This window comes from Nothobranchius furzeri, chromosome 15 (genome assembly GCF_043380555.1).
Source record: "Nothobranchius furzeri strain GRZ-AD chromosome 15, NfurGRZ-RIMD1, whole genome shotgun sequence".
In the NCBI taxonomy this organism is placed as follows: domain Eukaryota; kingdom Metazoa; phylum Chordata; class Actinopteri; order Cyprinodontiformes; family Nothobranchiidae; genus Nothobranchius; species Nothobranchius furzeri.
The window spans coordinates 8,115,409-8,134,497 of record NC_091755.1 but is presented as its reverse complement, the minus strand read 5'-3'; positions in this window follow the sequence as shown (position 1 = coordinate 8,134,497).

Sequence of the window (19,089 nt, the reverse complement as noted above, 5' to 3'; positions counted from 1 at the left end):
CCCTGAGGAGTCTCTTGCCACATGTCAACACTGGGTCTGACTGAGCGCCTCCAGGAGAGATGCCCAAGCAAGACGCGCCCCGAGGAGCGTCTTGCCACGTGTCAACACTGGGTCTGACTGAGCGCCTCCAGGAGAGATGCCCAAGCAAGACGCGCCCCGAGGAGCGTCTTGCCACGTGTCAACACTGGGTCTGATTGAGCGCCTCCAGGAGAGAGGCCCCAGCAAGACGCGCCCCGAGGAGCGTCTTGCCTTTTGTCACTACTCGGTCTGACAGAGGGCCTCCATGAGAGAGGCCCAAGCAAGACGCGCCCTGAGGAGTCTCTTGCCACATGTCAACACTGGGTCTGACTGAGCGCCTCCAGGAGAGATGCCCAAGCAAGACGCGCCCCGAGGAGCGTCTTGCCACGTGTCAACACTGGGTCTGACTGAGCGCCTCCAGGAGAGAGGCCCAAGCAAGATGCGCCCCGAGGAGCGTCTTGCCACGTGTCACCACTGGGTCTGACTAAGCGCCTCCAGGAGAGAGGCCCAAGCAAGATGCGCCCCGAGGAGCATCTTGCCACATGTCAACACTGGGTCTGACAGAGGGCCTCCAGGAGAGAGGCCCAAGCAAGACGCGCCCCGAGGAGCGTCTTGCCAAATGTCACCTCTGGTTCTGACTGAGCGCCTCCAGGAGAGAGGCCCAAGCAAGATGCGCCCCGAGGAGCATCTTGCCACATGTCAACACTGGGTCTGACTGAGGGCCTCCATGAGAGAAGCCCAAGCAAGACGCGCCCCGAGGAGAGTCTTGCCACATGTCAACACTGGGTCTGAAAGAGGGCATCCAGGAGAGAGGCCCAAGCAATACGCACCCCGAGGAGCGTCTTGCCACATGTCAACAATGGGTCTGACTGAGGGCCTCCAGGAGAGAAGCCCAAGCAAGACGCGCCCCGAGGAGCTTCTTGCCACATGTCAGCACTCGGTCTGACTGAGCGCCTCCAGGAGAGAGGCCCAAGCAAGACGCGCCCCGAGGAGCGTCTTGACACATGTCAACACTGGGTCTGACAGAGGGCCTCCATGAGAGAGGCCCAAGCAAGACGCGCCCCGAGGAGTGTCTTGCCAAATGTCAACACTGGGTCTGACTGAGCGCCTCCCGGAGAGAGGCCCAAGCAAGACGCGCCCCGAGGAGCGTCTTGCCACATGTCACTACTCGGTCTGTTTGAGCGCCTCCAGGAGAGAGGCCCAAGCAAGATGTGCCCCGAGGAGAGTCTTGCCACATGTCAACACTCGGTCTGACAGAGGGCATCCAGGAGAGAGGCCCAAGCAATACACGCCCCGAGGAGCGTCTTGCCACATGTCACCACTGGGTCTGACTGAGCGCCTCCAGGAGAGAGACCCAACCAAGACGCGCCCTGAGGAGCGTCTTGCCACATGCCAACACTGGGTCTGACAGAGGGCCACCAGGAGAGAGGCCAAAGCAAGACGCGCCCCGAGGAGTGTCTTGCCACATGTCACCACTGGTTCTGACTGAGCGCCTCCAGGAGAGAGGCCCAAGCAAGACGCGCCCCGAGGAGCGTCTTGTCACATGTCAACACTGGGTCTTTCTGAGCGCCTCCAGGAGAGAAGCCCAAGCAAGACGCGCCCCGAGGAGAGTCTTTTCACATGTCAGCACTCGGTCTGACTGAGCGCCTCCAGGAGAGAGGCCCAAGCAAGACGCGCCCAAAGGAGCGTCTTGCCACATGTCAACAATGGGTATGACTGAGGGCCTCCCGGAGAGAAGCCCAAGCAAGACGCGCCCCGAGGAGCGTCTTGACACATGTCAACACTGGGTCTGACAGAGGGCCTCCAGGAGAGAGGCCCAAGCAAGACGCGCCCCGAGGAGTGTCTTGCCACATGTCACCACTTGGTCTGACTGAGCGCCTCCAGGAGAGAGGCCCAAGCAACACGCGCCCCGAGGAGCGTCAGGCCACATGTCACTACTCAGTCTGACTGAGCGCCTCCAGGAGAGAGGCCCAAGCAAGACGCGCCCCGAGGAGTGTCTTGCCACATGTCACCACTTGGTCTGACTGAGCGCCTCCAGGAGAGAGGCCCAAGCAACACGCGCCCCGAGGAGCGTCAGGCCACATGTCACTACTCAGTCTGACTGAGCGCCTCCAGGAGAGAGGCCAAAGTAAGACGTGCCCCGAGGAGCGTCTTGCCACGTGTCAACACTGGGTCTGATTGAGCGCCTCCAGGAGAGAGGCCCCAGCAAGACGCGCCCCGAGGAGCGTCTTGCCTTATGTCACTACTCGGTCTGACAGAGGGCCTCCATGAGAGAGGCCCAAGCAAGACGCGCCCTGAGGAGTCTCTTGCCACATGTCAACACTGGGTCTGACTGAGCGCCTCCAGGAGAGATGCCCAAGCAAGACGCGCCCCGAGGAGCGTCTTGCCACGTGTCAACACTGGGTCTGACTGAGCGCCTCCAGGAGAGAGGCCCAAGCAAGATGCGCCCCGAGGAGCGTCTTGCCACGTGTCACCACTGGGTCTGACTGAGCGCCTCCAGGAGAGAGGCCCAAGCAAGATGCGCCCCGAGGAGCATCTTGCCACATGTCAACACTGGGTCTGACAGAGGGCCTCCAGGAGAGAGGCCCAAGCAAGACGCGCCCCGAGGAGCGTCTTGCCACATGTCACCTCTGGTTCTGACTGAGCGCCTCCAGGAGAGAGGCCCAAGCAAGATGCGCCCCGAGGAGCATCTTGCCACATGTCAACACTGGGTCTGACTGAGGGCCTCCATGAGAGAAGCCCAAGCAAGACGCGCCCCGAGGAGAGTCTTGCCACATGTCAACACTGGGTCTGAAAGAGGGCATCCAGGAGAGAGGCCCAAGCAATACGCACCCCGAGGAGCGTCTTGCCACATGTCAACAATGGGTCTGACTGAGGGCCTCCAGGAGAGAAGCCCAAGCAAGACGCGCCCCGAGGAGCTTCTTGCCACATGTCAGCACTCGGTCTGACTGAGCGCCTCCAGGAGAGAGGCCCAAGCAAGACGCGCCCCGAGGAGCGTCTTGACACATGTCAACACTGGGTCTGACAGAGGGCCTCCATGAGAGAGGCCCAAGCAAGACGCGCCCCGAGGAGTGTCTTGCCAAATGTCAACACTGGGTCTGACTGAGCGCCTCCCGGAGAGAGGCCCAAGCAAGACGCGCCCCGAGGAGCGTCTTGCCACATGTCACTACTCGGTCTGTTTGAGCGCCTCCAGGAGAGAGGCCCAAGCAAGATGTGCCCCGAGGAGAGTCTTGCCACATGTCAACACTCGGTCTGACAGAGGGCATCCAGGAGAGAGGCCCAAGCAATACACGCCCCGAGGAGCGTCTTGCCACATGTCACCACTGGGTCTGACTGAGCGCCTCCAGGAGAGAGACCCAACCAAGATGCGCCCTGAGGAGCGTCTTGCCACATGCCAACACTGGGTCTGACAGAGGGCCACCAGGAGAGAGGCCAAAGCAAGACGCGCCCCGAGGAGTGTCTTGCCACATGTCACCACTGGTTCTGACTGAGCGCCTCCAGGAGAGAGGCCCAAGCAAGACGCGCCCCGAGGAGCGTCTTGTCACATGTCAACACTGGGTCTTTCTGAGCGCCTCCAGGAGAGAAGCCCAAGCAAGACGCGCCCCGAGGAGAGTCTTTTCACATGTCAGCACTCGGTCTGACTGAGCGCCTCCAGGAGAGAGGCCCAAGCAAGACGCGCCCAAAGGAGCGTCTTGCAACATGTCAACAATGGGTCTGACTGAGGGCCTCCAGGAGAGAAGCCCAAGCATCACGCGGCCTGAGGAGCGTCTTGCCACATGTCAGCACTCGGTCTGACTGAGCGCCTCCAGGAGAGAGGCCAAAGCAAGACGCGCCCCGAGGAGCGTCTTGCCACATGTCAACAATGGGTATGACTGAGGGCCTCCCGGAGAGAAGCCCAAGCAAGACGCGCCCCGAGGAGCGTCTTGACACATGTCAACACTGGGTCTGACAGAGGGCCTCCAGGAGAGAGGCCCAAGCAAGACGCGCCCCGAGGAGTGTCTTGCCACATGTCACCACTTGGTCTGACTGAGCGCCTCCAGGAGAGAGGCCCAAGCAACACGCGCCCCGAGGAGCGTCAGGCCACATGTCACTACTCAGTCTGACTGAGCGCCTCCAGGAGAGAGGCCAAAGTAAGACGTGCCCCGAGGAGCGTCTTGCCACGTGTCAACACTGGGTCTGATTGAGGGCCTTCTGGAGAGAGGCCCAAGCAAGACGCGCCCCGAGGAGCGTCTTGCCACATGTCAACAATGGGTCTTACTGAGGGCCTCCAGGAGAGAAGCCCAAGCAACACGCGCCCCGAGGAGCTTCTTGCCACATGTCAGCACTCGGTCTGACTGGGCGCCTCCAGGAGAGAGGCCAAAGCAAGACGCGCCCTGAGGAGCGTCTTGACACATGTCAACACTGGGTCTGACAGAAGGGCCTCCATGAGAGAGGCCCAAGCAAGACGCGCCCCGAGGAGTGTCTTGCCACATGTCAACACTGGGTCTGACTGAGCGCCTCCAGGAGAGAGGCCCAAGCAAGACGCGCCCCGAGGAGCGTCTTGCCACGTGTCAACACTGGGTCTGACTGAGCGCCTCCAGGAGAGAGGCCCAAGCAAGATGCGCCCCGAGGAGCGTCTTGCCACGTGTCACCACTGGGTCTGACTGAGCGCCTCCAGGAGAGAGGCCCCAGCAAGACGCGCCCCGAGGAGCGTCTTGCCTTATGTCAGCACTCGGTCTGACTGAGCGCCTCCAGGAGAGAGGCCCAAGCAAGACGCGCCCCGAGGAGCGTCTTGCCACATGTCACTACTCGGTTTGACTGAGCGCCTCCAGGAGAGAGGCCCAAGCAAGACGTGCCCCGAGGAGCGTCTTGCCACATGTCAACAATGGGTCTGACTGAGGGCCTCCAGGAGAGAAGCCCAAGCAAGACGCGCCCCGAGGAGCGTCTTGCCACATGTCAACACTGGGTCTGACTGAGGGCCTCTAGGAGAGAGGTCCAAATAAGACGCGCCCCGAGGAGCGTCTTGCCACATGTCAACAATGGGTCTGACTGAGGGCTTCCAGGAGAGAAGCCCAAGCAAGACGCGCCCCGAGGAGCGTCTTGCCACATGTCAGCACTCGGTCTGACTGAGCGCCTCCAGGAGAGAGGCCCAAGCAAGACGCGCCCCGAGGAGCGTCTTGCCACATGTCAAAACTGGGTCTGACTGAGCGCCTCCAGGAGAGAGGCCCAAGCAAGACGCGCCCCGAGGAGAGTCTTGCCACATGTGAACACTGGGTCTTACTGAGGGCCTCCAGGAGAGAAGCCCAAGCAAGACGCGCCCCGAGGAGCGTCTTGCCACATGTCAGCACTCGGTCTGACTGAGCGCCTCCAGGAGAGAGGCCCAAGCAAGACGCGCCCCGAGGAGCGTCTTGCCACATGTCAAAACTGGGTCTGACTGAGCGCCTCCAGGAGAGAGGCCCAAGCAAGACGTGCCCCGAGGAGCGTCTTGCCACATGTCAGCACTCGGTCTGACTGAGCGCCTCCAGGAGAGAGGCCCAAGCAAGACGCGCCCGGAGGAGCGTCTTGCCACATGTCAGCACTGGGTCTGACTGAGCGCCTCCAGGAGAGAGGCCCAAGCAAGACGCGCCCCGAGGAGCGTCTTGCCACGTGTCAACACTGGGTCTGACTGAGCGCCTCCAGGAGAGAGGCCCAAGCAAGATGCGCCCCGAGGAGCGTCTTGCCACGTGTCACCACTGGGTCTGACTGAGCGCCTCCAGGAGAGAGGCCCCAGCAAGACGCGCCCCGAGGAGCGTCTTGCCACATGTCACTACTCGGTTTGACTGAGCGCCTCCAGGAGAGAGGCCCAAGCAAGACGTGCCCCGAGGAGCGTCTTGTCACATGTCAACAATGGGTCTGACTGAGGGCCTCCAGGAGAGAAGCCCAAGCAAGACGCGCCCCGAGGAGCGTCTTGCCACATGTCAACACTGGGTCTGACTGAGGGCCTCTAGGAGAGAGGTCCAAATAAGACGCGCCCCGAGGAGCGTCTTGCCACATGTCAACAATGGGTCTGACTGAGGGCTTCCAGGAGAGAGGCCCAAGCAAGACGCGCCCCGAGGAGCGTCTTGCCACATGTCAAAACTGGGTCTGACTGAGCGCCTCCAGGAGAGAGGCCCAAGCAAGACGCGCCCCGAGGAGAGTCTTGCAACATGTGAACACTGGGTCTGACTGAGGGCCTCCAGGAGAGAAGCCCAAGCAAGACGCGCCCCGAGGAGCGTCTTGCCACATGTCAGCACTCGGTCTGACTGAGCGCCTCCAGGAGAGAGGCCCAAGCAAGACGCGCCCCGAGGAGCGTCTTGCCACATGTCAAAACTGGGTCTGACTGAGCGCCTCCAGGAGAGAGGCCCAAGCAAGACGCGCCCCGAGGAGCGTCTTGCCACATGTCAGCACTCGGTCTGACTGAGCGCCTCCAGGAGAGAGGCCCAAGCAATACGCGCCCGGAGGAGCGTCTTGCCACATGTCAGCACTGGGTCTGACTGAGCGCCTCCAGGAGAGAGGCCCAAGCAAGACACGCCCCGAGGAGCGTATTGACACATGTCAACACTGGGTCGGACTGAGGGCCTCCATGAGAGAAGCCCAAGCAAGACGCGCCCCGAGGAGAGTCTTGCCACATGTCAACACTCGGTCTGACAGAGGGCATTCAGGAGAGAGGCCCAAGCAATACGCGCCCCGAGGAGCGTCTTGCCACATGTCACCACTGGGTCTGAATGAGCGCCTCCAGGAAAGCGGCCCAACCAAGACGCGCCCCGAGGAGCGTCTTGCCACGTGTCAACACTGGGTCTGACTGAGCGCCTCCAGGAGAGAGGCCCAAGCAAGACGCACCCCGAGGAGCGTCTTTCCACGTGTCACCACTGGGTCTGACTGAGCGCCTCCAGGAGAGAGGCCCAAGCAAGACACGCCCCGAGGAGCGTATAGACACATGTCAACACTAGGTCTGACAGAGGGCCTCCAGGAGAGAGGCCCAAGCAAGACGCGCCCCGAGGAGTGTCTTGCCACATGTCACCACTGGGTCTGACTGAGCGCCTCCAGGAGAGAGGCCCAAGCAAGACGCGCCCCGAGGAGCGTCAGGCCACATGTCACTACTCAGTCTGACTGAGCGCCTCCAGGAGAGAGGCCCAAGCAAGACGCGCCCCGAGGAGCGTCTTGCCACATGTCAGCACTGGGTCTGACTGAGCGCCTCCAGGAGAGAGGCCCCAGCAAGACGCGCCCCGAGGAGCGTCTTGCCTTATGTCAGCACTCGGTTTGACTGAGCGCCTCCAGGAGAGAGGCCCAAGCAAGACGCGCCCCGAGGAGCGTCTTGCCACATGTCAACAATGGGTCTGACTGAGGGCCTCCAGGAGAGAGGCCCAAGCAAGATGCGCCCGGAGGAGCGTCTTGCCACATGTCAACACTGGGTCTGAAAGAGGATCTCCAGGAGAGAGGCCCAAGCAAGACGCGCCCCGAGGAGCGTCTTGCCACATGTCACCTCTGGTTCTGACTGAGCGCCTCCAGGAGAGAGGCCCAAGCGAGACGCGCCCCGAGGAGCGTCTTGTCACATGTCAACACTGGGTCTTTCTGAGCGCCTCCAGGAGAGAAGCCCAAGCAAGACGCGCCCCGAGGAGCCTCTTGCCACATGTCAACAATGGGTCTGACTGAGGGCCTCCAGGAGAGAAGCCCAAGCAACACGCGGCTCGAGGAGCGTCTTGCCACATGTCAGCACTCGGTCTGACTGAGCTCCTCCAGGAGAGAGGCCCAAGCAAGACGCGCCCCGAGGAGCGTCTTGACACATGTCAACACTGGGTCTGACAGAGGGCCTCCATGAGAGAGGCCCAAGCAAGACGCGCCCCGAGGAGTGTCTTGCCAAATGTCAACACTGGGTCTGACTGAGCGCCACAGGGAGAGAGGTCCAAGCAAGACGCGCCCCGAGGAGCGTCTTGCCACATGTCACTACTCGGTCTGACTGAGCGCCTCAGGGAGAGAGGTCCAAGCAAGACGCGCCCCGAGGAGCGTCTTGCCACATGTCAACACTGGGTCTGACTGAGTGCCTCCATGAGAGAAGCCCCAGCAAGACGCGCCCCGAGGAGCGTCTTGCCACATGTCACTACTCGGTCTGTTTGAGCGCCTCCAGGAGAGAGGCCCAAGCAAGACGTGCCCCGAGGAGAGTCTTGCCACATGTCAACACTCGGTCTGACAGAGGGCATCCAGGAGAGAGGCCCAAGCAATAGACGCCCCGAGGAGCGTCTTGCCACATGTCACCACTGGGTCTGACTGAGCGCCTCCAGGAGAGAGACCCAACCAAGACGCGCCCTGAGGAGCGTCTTGCCACATGCCAACACTGGGTCTGACAGAGTGCCTCCAGGAGAGAGGCCCAAGCAAGACGCGCCCCGAGGAGTGTCTTGCCACATGTCACCACTGGGTCTGACTGAGCGCCTCCAGGAGAGAGGCCCAAGCAAGACGCGCCCCGAGGAGCGTCTTGTCACATGTCAACACTGGGTCTTTCTGAGCGCCTCCAGGAGAGAAGCCCAAGCAAGACGCGCCCCGAGGAGCGTCTTTCCACATGTCAGCACTCGGTCTGACTGAGCGCCTCCAGGAGAGAGGCCCAAGCAAGACGCGCCCAAAGGACCGTCTTGCAACATGTCAACAATGGGTCTGACTGAGGGCCTCCAGGAGAGAAGCCCAAGCAACACGCGGCCCGAGGATCGTCTTGCCACATGTCAGCACTCGGTCTGACTGAGCGCCTCCAGGAGAGAGGCCAAAGCAAGACGCGCCCCGAGGAGCGTCTTGCCACATGTCAACAATGGGTATGACTGAGGGCCTCCCGGAGAGAAGCCCAAGCAAGACGCGCCCCGAGGAGCGTCTTGACACATGTCAACACTGGGTCTGACAGAGGGCCTCCAGGAGAGAGGCCCAAGCAAGACGCGCCCCGAGGAGTGTCTTGCCACATGTCACCACTTGGTCTGACTGAGCGCCTCCAGGAGAGAGGCCCAAGCAACACGCGCCCCGAGGAGCGTCAGGCCACATGTCACTACTCAGTCTGACTGAGCGCCTCCAGGAGAGAGGCCAAAGTAAGACGTGCCCCGAGGAGCGTCTTGCCACGTGTCAACACTGGGTCTGATTGAGGGCCTTCTGGAGAGAGGCCCAAGCAAGACGCGCCCCGAGGAGAATCTTGCCACGTGTCAACACTGGGTCTGACTGAGCGCCTCCAGGAGAGAGGCCCAAGCAAGATGCGCCCCGAGGAGCGTCTTGCCACGTGTCACCACTGTGTCTGACTGAGCGCCTCCAGGAGAGAGGCCCAAGCAAGACGCGCCCCGAGGAGCATCTTGCCACGTGTCACCACTGGGTCTGATTGAGCGCCTCCAGGAGAGAGGCCCCAGCAAGACGCGCCCCGAGGAGCGTCTTGCCTTATGTCACTACTCGGTCTGACAGAGGGCCTCCATGAGAGAGGCCCAAGCAAGACGCGCCCTGAGGAGTCTCTTGCCACATATCAACACTGGGTCTGACTGAGCGCCTCCAGGAGAGAGGCCCAAGCAAGACGCGCCCCGAGGAGCGTCTTGCCACGTGTCAACACTGGGTCTGACTGAGCGCCTCCAGGAGAGAGGCCCAAGCAAGATGCGCCCCGAGGAGCGTCTTGCCACGTGTCACCACTGGGTCTGACTGAGCGCCTCCAGGAGAGAGGCCCAAGCAAGATGCGCCCCGAGGAGCATCTTGCCACATGTCAACACTGGGTCTGACAGAGGGCCTCCAGGAGAGAGGCCCAAGCAAGACGCGCCCCGAGGAGCGTCTTGCCACATGTCACCTCTGGTTCTGACTGAGCGCCTCCAGGAGAGAGGCCCAAGCAAGACGCGCCCCGAGGAGCGTCTTGCCACATGTCAACAATGGGTCTGACTGAGGGCCTCCAGGAAAGAAGCCCAAGCAACACGCGGCCCGAGGAGCGTCTTGCCACATGTCAGCACTCGGTCTGACTGAGCGCCTCCAGGAGAGAGGCCCAAGCAAGACGCGCCCCGAGGAGAGTCTTGCCACATGTCAACAATGGGTCTGACTGAGGGCCTCCAGGAGAGAAGCCCAAGCAAGACGCTCCCCGTGGAGCGTCTTGACACATGTCAAAACTGGGTCTGACAGAGGGCCTCCAGGAGAGAGGCCCAAGCAAGACGCGCCCCGAGGAGTGTCTTGCCACATGTCACCACTGGGTCTGACTGAGCGCCTCCAGGCGAGAGGCCCAAGCAAGACGTGCCCCGAGGAGCTTCAGGCCACATGTCACTACTCAGTCTGACTGAGCGACTCCAGGAGAGAGGCCCAAGCAAGACGCGCCCCGAGGAGCGTCTTGCCACGTGTCAACACTGGGTCTGATTGAGGGCCTTCTGGAGAGAGGCCCAAGCAAGACGCGCCACGAGGAGCGTCTTGCCACATGTCAACACTGGGTCTGACTGAGCGCCTCCAGGAGAGAGGCCCAAACAAGACGCGCCCCGACGAGCGTCTTGCCATGTGTCAACACTGGGTCTGACTGAGCGCCTCCAGGAGAGAGGCCCAAGCAAGATGCGCCCCGAGGAGCTTCTTGCCACATGTCACCACTGGGTCTGACTGAGCGCCTCCAGGAGAGAGGCCCAAGCAAGACGCGCCCCGAGGAGCGTCTTGCCACGTGTCACCACTGGGTCTGATTGAGCGCCTCCAGGAGAGAGGCCCCAGCAAGACCGGTCAGGCCTGCAGTGTACACATCAGAGACATGATGTTCTTTCACAGAACTGAGGTTGTTCATTACTAAATGAATTTTACAGGAATATTGTTATTATACTATTCAACAGGTTAATCATAATAATGTGTATTAAACCCACAACCTAGCAGTGAGGACAGAGGGACTTTATTTAAATTAGTACTTAATGGAAACGATACATAATGATACATAAGAGCCATGTCATACATTCAGCCTAGGAATAGTAGCATTGTGCACTATTAAAAATATACACATGAATTGCTCGAATCCCATTGTTGCAAAGTAAAACTCTAATAAAACTCTAGTCTGACATCAACAGAGAAGACTTAGTGTATGTACTACAAATACAGCATTAGGATTTCGAGTGGACCGTGCACCTTGTGAACCATCAGAGGCTTATGACGCAACATATCTTCCAGTTGCTATTAGACAAGTTATAATTCTCGACCATTTTTCGGAACTGGTTTCTTGGGTCCGTGAGTAAATGCCAAATGAGATGATAGTCCTTAAGTAAGTTCCTGGCGATCCCACGTCACGCTCTTGCCCATCAGCCGGTGAACGCTGAGACGGAACTCGATGAGAGCGATGTATTTTTTAGTGCTCCGAATGCACTTCTAACAAGCGTGCGATTCACTTCGTGAGTAAACCGCAGCTACAGCTGATTCAAACAGTCAAGCCAACTTTCTACATCACAATATGCGTTTTGTAGTTAGTCGAGTTACCTTTTGTGTGGCGCATGCACGGGTTGTTAGCGTCCAGCTCCCAGCTTAGAGAGTCCTGTATTGACACAGACGTCAATACATCTCGATGTCATGCAACACACAAAGTCTGTCGCATACAGGTGGGTTAACACATGTACGATACCTTTTGTGTGGCGCATGCACGGGTCGTTAGCGTCCAGCTCCCGGCTTATAGAGAGTCCTGTATTGACACAGACGTCAATACATCTCGATGTCATGCAACACACAAAGTCTGTCGCATACAGGTGGGTTAACACACATGTACGATGTGTGCGATGGCACGCCCGTTTACAATGGGACACGACGATGATCATTGTTAACCAAATTCTTGTTTCTCACGACAGGTGGTAGCGTTGTCTCCTGCCCCTTGTCTTCGTGCACAGAGGGTGTTGTAATGTGCTCGTCATAGTCGCGATCGTTGTCACTCGAATCCGTTGTTCTCACGACAGGTGGTAGCGTTGTCTCCTGCATGTTGTGTTCGCGTGCGGCAAGCGTTGTGCTGTGCTCGTTATAATGGTTGTCTTCGTACAAAGGGGGTGTTGAATACTCCTTCGCGAGTAGTCTAGGAGGTGGTGTGATGGGACGTATCTCAGAGGCGTTATGTGAGCGTACCACCATGGCCTGAGCAACTGCAACTACTGAGAGTACACCCAGTACAGACAGCGAGATCTTTTTTTTCTTGGATGTTGTATGTGTGGGTACAGCCGCTTTAATGGCAGTGAGAGCAAGTGGGCAAATGTATTTATAGGTCACTAGCAGAAACTAAGGCACGTGGTCAGAGTGTAATCGTAACCACCGTAGCTCTTGTCATAATTTAATATACATAGAAATCAGAAACGGGCATGTCAGGATAGACATCGCGAGTGATAATGCGGCTAGTATCTGTGTGCGCTTGAGAGCACCTTGTTGTTCTACTGTGGTGCCAACGCCGCCGGGTCTGTAAATGTCATCGACCTTCTTTATATACGCATACGCTAAAGACCGTATATTCTCTATGGATTTGAACACGTCCTTTGTTTCGCGTAACGCTTGAGCTGTCTCGAGCGTGATGTTGTGAGTGTACGCCAGTGTTTCACGTGCACCGAGGTCCGAAAGGGCGTGCGCTACAACTATTAACCTTGGTTTGGGAGTGTGGCGAAACGCTCGCTCCGCTGTAATGGGCGGATGCAATGTTATCACCTGGTACGTTTCGTTAGTCGGGTCGTAACACACCGGTCCGTCACATGGACCGTCACATTGTATGGGGCACAGTAAGGACAACACGCCGCCGACCGTGACTTCGCACTCGACCGCGGTGGTGTTATCGATTTGCAAAGGATCACATACGCCTCTCCAGTCGCAATGAGGCACATTGTAGTCGACGCGACCGTCGGTCACCATAGCTTTCGTCAGCCAACACACTCGATTGCCCTTCGAAACATCGGTGATCAACGTGAGCGTAGAGGTCGCCGTCGCTTTACTGTACGCCAGGATATCCGTGTGTGAGTGCACGCTCGACGTCGATTGACAACCGGTCATGTCAGACCTGATCAGACCTTCCGAACACATGACCATTAGTTGTTGTGCGGCCGAGAGTATCGTGATCATACCGTTGAGATGTGTAGAAAGCGCGTACACGCCAGCCTTCCACGTTTCCAAAGTTTCCAGCAGTCTAGAGGGACTTGTCTTAGTGCGCACGGCTGTGCTGAATTTGCGTTGTGTAGACACAACGGCTTCGACCTCGCTTAGGATCTGTGGGCTCATGTACTCGTGGTAGGCCAAGACGTGTATAGTCGAGCGTGGTGACGCCCCGAACACTTGACCCGGTTTTGTTGTGGCGATATGCATGTCCAGTAACGCGGCAAAGTCCGCGTGTCTAGCGTGTATTGATTTTACAGCTCGCTCATACCCCAACAGTACGGTCCGTAGAAGTTCGTTCACTTGTTTCCATGCGCTCGTGGAACACAGGACATCGCAACCTCTGTGATACTCAAGTAAAGCGTCACACACCAGCTGCTTGCACGTTGGAAATACAATCGGTAGTAACTTCTTACTCCACTCTATGTTGAACTCATATAGTATGTATATGGGCGGTTGCGGCGGTTTGCGCATTTTCTATCTACCCTCCGCTAATATGCCTCTGTGGTCTGTCTCCTGAGATGGTGCGGTTGGAACTTGCGAGAGTGCACTATCGACGGTCGGCGTTTCCATTTCGTCAACTGTGCCATTTTCAGCCGCTGGCAAACGGCTGTCGACGGTCGATGCGAGACACCAACATAACGTTAGACCGCGACCCTCATGCCAGTTTTCTGTAGTACTGGTTGTAGTTTCTGGTGCACACTCGATACGCCATTACGATCACAATTGCGTTGATTAATAAATCCAGTGTTGTAGCGACTGCAGCCAGCGCCGTCGCGCAACTCGTGTCGGTGTTATCTCTCGATACTTTCATTCGTATCCAAGCGTATGCAGAATCTACGGATCTGGTGAAGTTGCCTGTCACTAGCTTGCACACGTTTGATATGGCACTTTGCGCGAGACTCACACAACCTGCAGTGGCGACCGTCGAGTCAGTGCAAAGTTTTTCCGATATATCGCTCGCAACATCGTTTGTCATTTGCTGTACACTGCGCACACTGGCCGCGAGGTCGCGGAGAGGGTCTTCGTTACGAGTTGTGTAATCTGCTGACTTGCCGATTCAATTCTGGTGGCGCTGACCCAAACGAGAACGCTTTTAAGGCGCATGTCGTGGTAACTCTGGTAGCGCCGTGGTTGACGAGGACGATCATCTTTAGCAATAGTTCATCTCGAAGCGCAACGATGGTGAGGGCGACGGGTTGGCCGATTCCGCATTCAGGCCACTCGGTTGCCGCTAGATTGCCCAATGCCACACACGCAGACGAACCCTGTACACACTCAATGACCCGTGTGCGATCGTTGATTTCTGCTAGCACGTTTGCTAGTTCTACGTGCTTCCACGGATCGGGCGTGGGCACGCGCTTGTTTTAGTGGCGTTTTCGCGCAGCCTCTACCCTGCACGACCGCTCGTGGCCGCACTAGCTATATTTATCTTTATTTGTTTCACACACACACACACACACACACACACACACACACACACACACACACACACACACACACACACACAGGCCCTTGCGTGCAAACCCCGGTCAGGCCTGCAGTGTACACATCAGAGACATGATGTTCTTTCAAAGAACTGAGGTTGTTCATTACTAAATGACTTTTACAGGAATATTGTTATTATACTATTCAACAGGTTTATCATAATAATGTGTATTAAACCCACAACCTAGCACTGAGGACAGAGGGACTTTATTTAAATTAGTACTTAATGGAAACGATACATAATGATACATAAGAGCCATGTCATACATTCAGCCTAGGAACAGTAGCATTGTGCACTATTAAAAATATACACATCAATTGCTCGAATCCCATTGTTGCAAAGTAAAACTCTAATAAAACTCTAGTCTGACATCAACAGAGAAGACTTAGTGTATGTACTACAAATACAGCATTAGGATTTCGAGTGGACCGTGCACCTTGTGAACCATCAGAGGCTTATGACGCAACATATCTTCCAGTTGCTATTAGACAAGTTATAATTCTCGACCATTTTTCGGAACTGGTTTCTTGGGTCCGTGAGTAAATGCCAAATGAGATGATAGTCCTTAAGTAAGTTCCTGGCGATCCCATGTCACGCTCTTGCCCATCAGCCGGTGAACGCTGAGACGGAACTCGATGAGAGCGATGTCTTTTTTAAGTGCTCCGAATGTACTTCTAACAAGCGTGCGATTCACTTCGTGAGTAAACCGCAGCTGCAGCTGATTCAAACAGTCGAGCCAACTTTCTACATCACAATATTCGTTTTGTAGTTAGTCGAGTTACCTTTTGTGTGGCGCATGCACGGGTCGTTAGCGTCCAGCTCCCAGCTTAGAGAGTCCTGTATTGACACAGACGTCAATACATCTCGATGTCATGCAACACACAAAGTCTGTCGCATACAGGTGGGTTAACACATGTACGATACCTTTTGTGTGGCGCATGCACGGGTCGTTAGCGTCCAGCTCCCGGCTTATAGAGAGTCCTGTATTGACACAGACGTCAATACATCTCGATGTCATGCAACACACAAAGTCTGTCGCATACAGGTGGGTTAACACACATGTACGATGTGTGCAATGGCGCGCCCATTTACAATGGGACACGACGATGATTATTGTTAACCAAACTCTTGTTTCTCACGACAGGTGGTAGCGTTGTCTCCTGCACCTGGTCTTCGTGCACAGAGGGTGTTGTAATGTGCTCGTCATAGTCGCGATCGTTGTCACTCGAATCCGTTGTTTTCACGACAGGTGGTAGCGTTGTCTCCTGCATGTTGTCTTCGCGTGCGGCAAGCGTTGTGCTGTGCTCGTTATAATGGTTGTCTTCGTACAAAGGGGGTGTTGAATACTCCTTCGCGAGTAGTCTAGGAGGTGGTGTGATTGGACGTATCTCAGAGGCGTTATGTGAGCATACCACCATGGCCTGAGCAACTGCGACTACTGAGAGTACACCCAGTTCAGACAGCGAGATCATTTTTTTTCTTGGGTGTTGTACGTGTGGGTACAGCCGCTTTAATGGCAGTGAGAGGAAGTGGTCAAATGTATTTATAGGTCACTAGCAGAAACTAAGGCACGTGGTCAGAGTGTAATCGTAACCACCGTAGCTCTTGTCACAATTTAATATACATAAAAATCAGAAACGGGCATGTCAGGATAGACATCGCGAGTGATAATGTGGCCAGTATCTGTGTGCGCTTGAGAGCACCTTGTTGTTCTACTGTGGTGCCCACGCCGCCGGGTCTGTAAATGTCATCGACCTTCTTTATATACGCATACGCTAAAGACCGTATATTCTCTATGGATTTGAAGACGTCCTTTGTTTCGCGTAACGCTTGAGCTGTCTCGAGCGTGATGTTGTGAGTGTACGCCAGTGTTTCGCGTGCACCGAGGTCCGAAAGGGCGTGCGCTACAACTATTAACCTTGGTTTGGGAGTGTGACCAAAAGCTCGCTCCGCTGTAATGGGCAGATGCAATGTTATCACCTGGTACGTTTCGTTAGTCGGGTCGTAACACACCGGTCCGTGACACGGACCGTCACATTGTATGGGGCACAGTAAGGACAACACGCCGCCGACCGTGACTTCGCACTCGACCGCGGTGGTGTTGTCGATTTGCAAAGGATCACATACGCCTCTCCAGTCGCAATGAGGCACATTGTAGTCGACGCGACCGTCGGTCACCATAGCTTTCGTCAGCCAACACACTCGATTGCCCTTCGAAACATCGGCGATCAACGTGAGCGTAGAGGTCGCTGTCGCTTTACTGTACGCCAGGATATCCGTGTGTGAGTGCACGCTCGACGGCGATTGACAACCGGTCATGTCAGACCTGATCAGACCTTCCGAACACATGACCATTAGTTGTTGTGCGGCCGAGAGTATCGCGATCATACCGTTGAGATGTGTAGAAAGCGCGTACACGCCAGCCTTCCACGTTTCCAAAGTTTCCAGCAGTCTAGAGTGACTTGTCTTAGCGCACACGGCTGTGCTGAATTTGCGTTGGGTAGACACAACGGCTTCGACCTCGCTTAGGATCTGTGGGCTCATGTACTCGTGGTAGGCCAAGACCTGTATAGTCGAGCGCGGTGACGCCCCGAACACTTGACCCGGTTTTGTTGTGGCGATATGCGTGTCCAGTAAGGCGGCAAAGTCCGCGTGTCTAGGTTGTATTGATTTTACAGCTCGCTCATACCCCAACAGTACGGTCCGTAGAAGTTCGTTCACTTGTTTCCATGCGCTCGTGGAACACAGGACATCGCAACCTCTGTGATACTCAAGTAAAGCGTCACACACCAGCTGCTTGCACGTTGGAAATACAATCGGTAGTAACTTCTTACTCCACTCTATGTTGAACTCGTATAGTATGTATATGGGCGGTTGCGGCGGTTTGCGCATTTTCTATCTACCCTCTGCTAATATGACTCTGTGGTAAGTCTCCTGAGATGGTGCGGTTGGAACTTGCGAGAGTGCACTATCGACGGTCGGCGTTTCCATTTCGTCAACTGTGCCATTTTCAGCCGCTGGCAAACGGCTGTCGACGGTCGATGCGAGACACCAACATAACGTTAGACCGCGACCCTCATGCCAGTTTTCTGTAGTACTGGTTGTAGTTTCTGGTGCACACTCGATACGCCATTACGATCACAATTGCGTTGATTAATAAATCCAGTGTTGTAGCGACTGCAGCCAGCGCCGTCGCGCAACTCGTGTCGGTGTTATCTCTCGATACTTTCATTCGTATCCAAGCATATGCAGAATCTACGGATCTGGTGAAGTTGCCTGTCACTAGCTTGCGCACGTTTGATATGGCACTTTGCGCGAGACTCACACAACCTGCAGTGGCGACCGTCGAGTCAGTGCAAAGTTTTTCCGATATATCGCTCGCAACATCGTTTGTCATTTGCTGTACACTGCGCACACTGGCCGCGAGGTCGCGGAGAGGGTCTTCGTTACGAGTTGTGTAATATCCGCTGACTTGCCGATTCAATTCTGGTGGCGCTGACCCAAACGAGAACGCTTTTAAGGCGCATATCGTGGTAACTCTGGTAGCGCCGTGGTTGACGAGGACGATCATCTTTAGCAATAGTTCATCTCGAAGCGCAACGATGGTGAGGGCGACGGGTTGGCCGGTTCCGCCTTCAGGCCACTCGGTTGCCGCTAGATTGCCCAATGCCACACATGCAGACGAACCCTGTACACACTCAATGACCCGTGTGCGATCGTTGATTTCTGCTAGTATGTTTGCTAGTTCTACGTGCTTCCATGGATCGGGCGTGGGCACGCGCTTGTTTTAGAGGCGTTTTCGCGCAGCCTCTACCCTGCACGACCGCTCGTGGCCGCACTAGCTATATTTATCTTTATTTGTTTCACACACACACACACACACACACACACACACACACACACACACACACACACACACACACACACAGGCCCTTGCGTGCAAACCCTGGTCAGGCCTGCAGTGTACACATCAGAGACATGATGTTCTTTCAAAGAACTGAGGTTGTTCATTACTAAATGACTTTTACAGGAATATTGTTATTATACTATTCAACAGGTTGATCATAATAATGTGTATTAAACCCACAACCTAGCACTGAGGACAGAGGGACTTTATTTAAATTAGTACTTAATGGAAACGATACATAATGATACATAAGAGCCATGTCATACATTCAGCCTAGGAATAGGCTATTAAAAATATACACATCAATTGCTCGAATCCCATTGTTGCAAAGTAAAACTCTAATAAAACTCTAGTCTGACATCAACAGAGAAGACTTAGTGTATGTACTACAAATACAGCATTAGGATTTCGAGTGGACCGTGCACCTTGTGAACCATCAGAGGCTTATGACGCAACATATCTTCCAGTTGCTATTAGACAAGTTATAATTCTCGACCATTTTTCGGAACTGGTTTCTTGGGTCCGTGAGTAAATGCCAAATGAGATGATAGTCCTTAAGTAAGTTCCTGGCGATCCCATGTCACGCTCTTGCACATCAGCCGGTGAACGCTGAGAC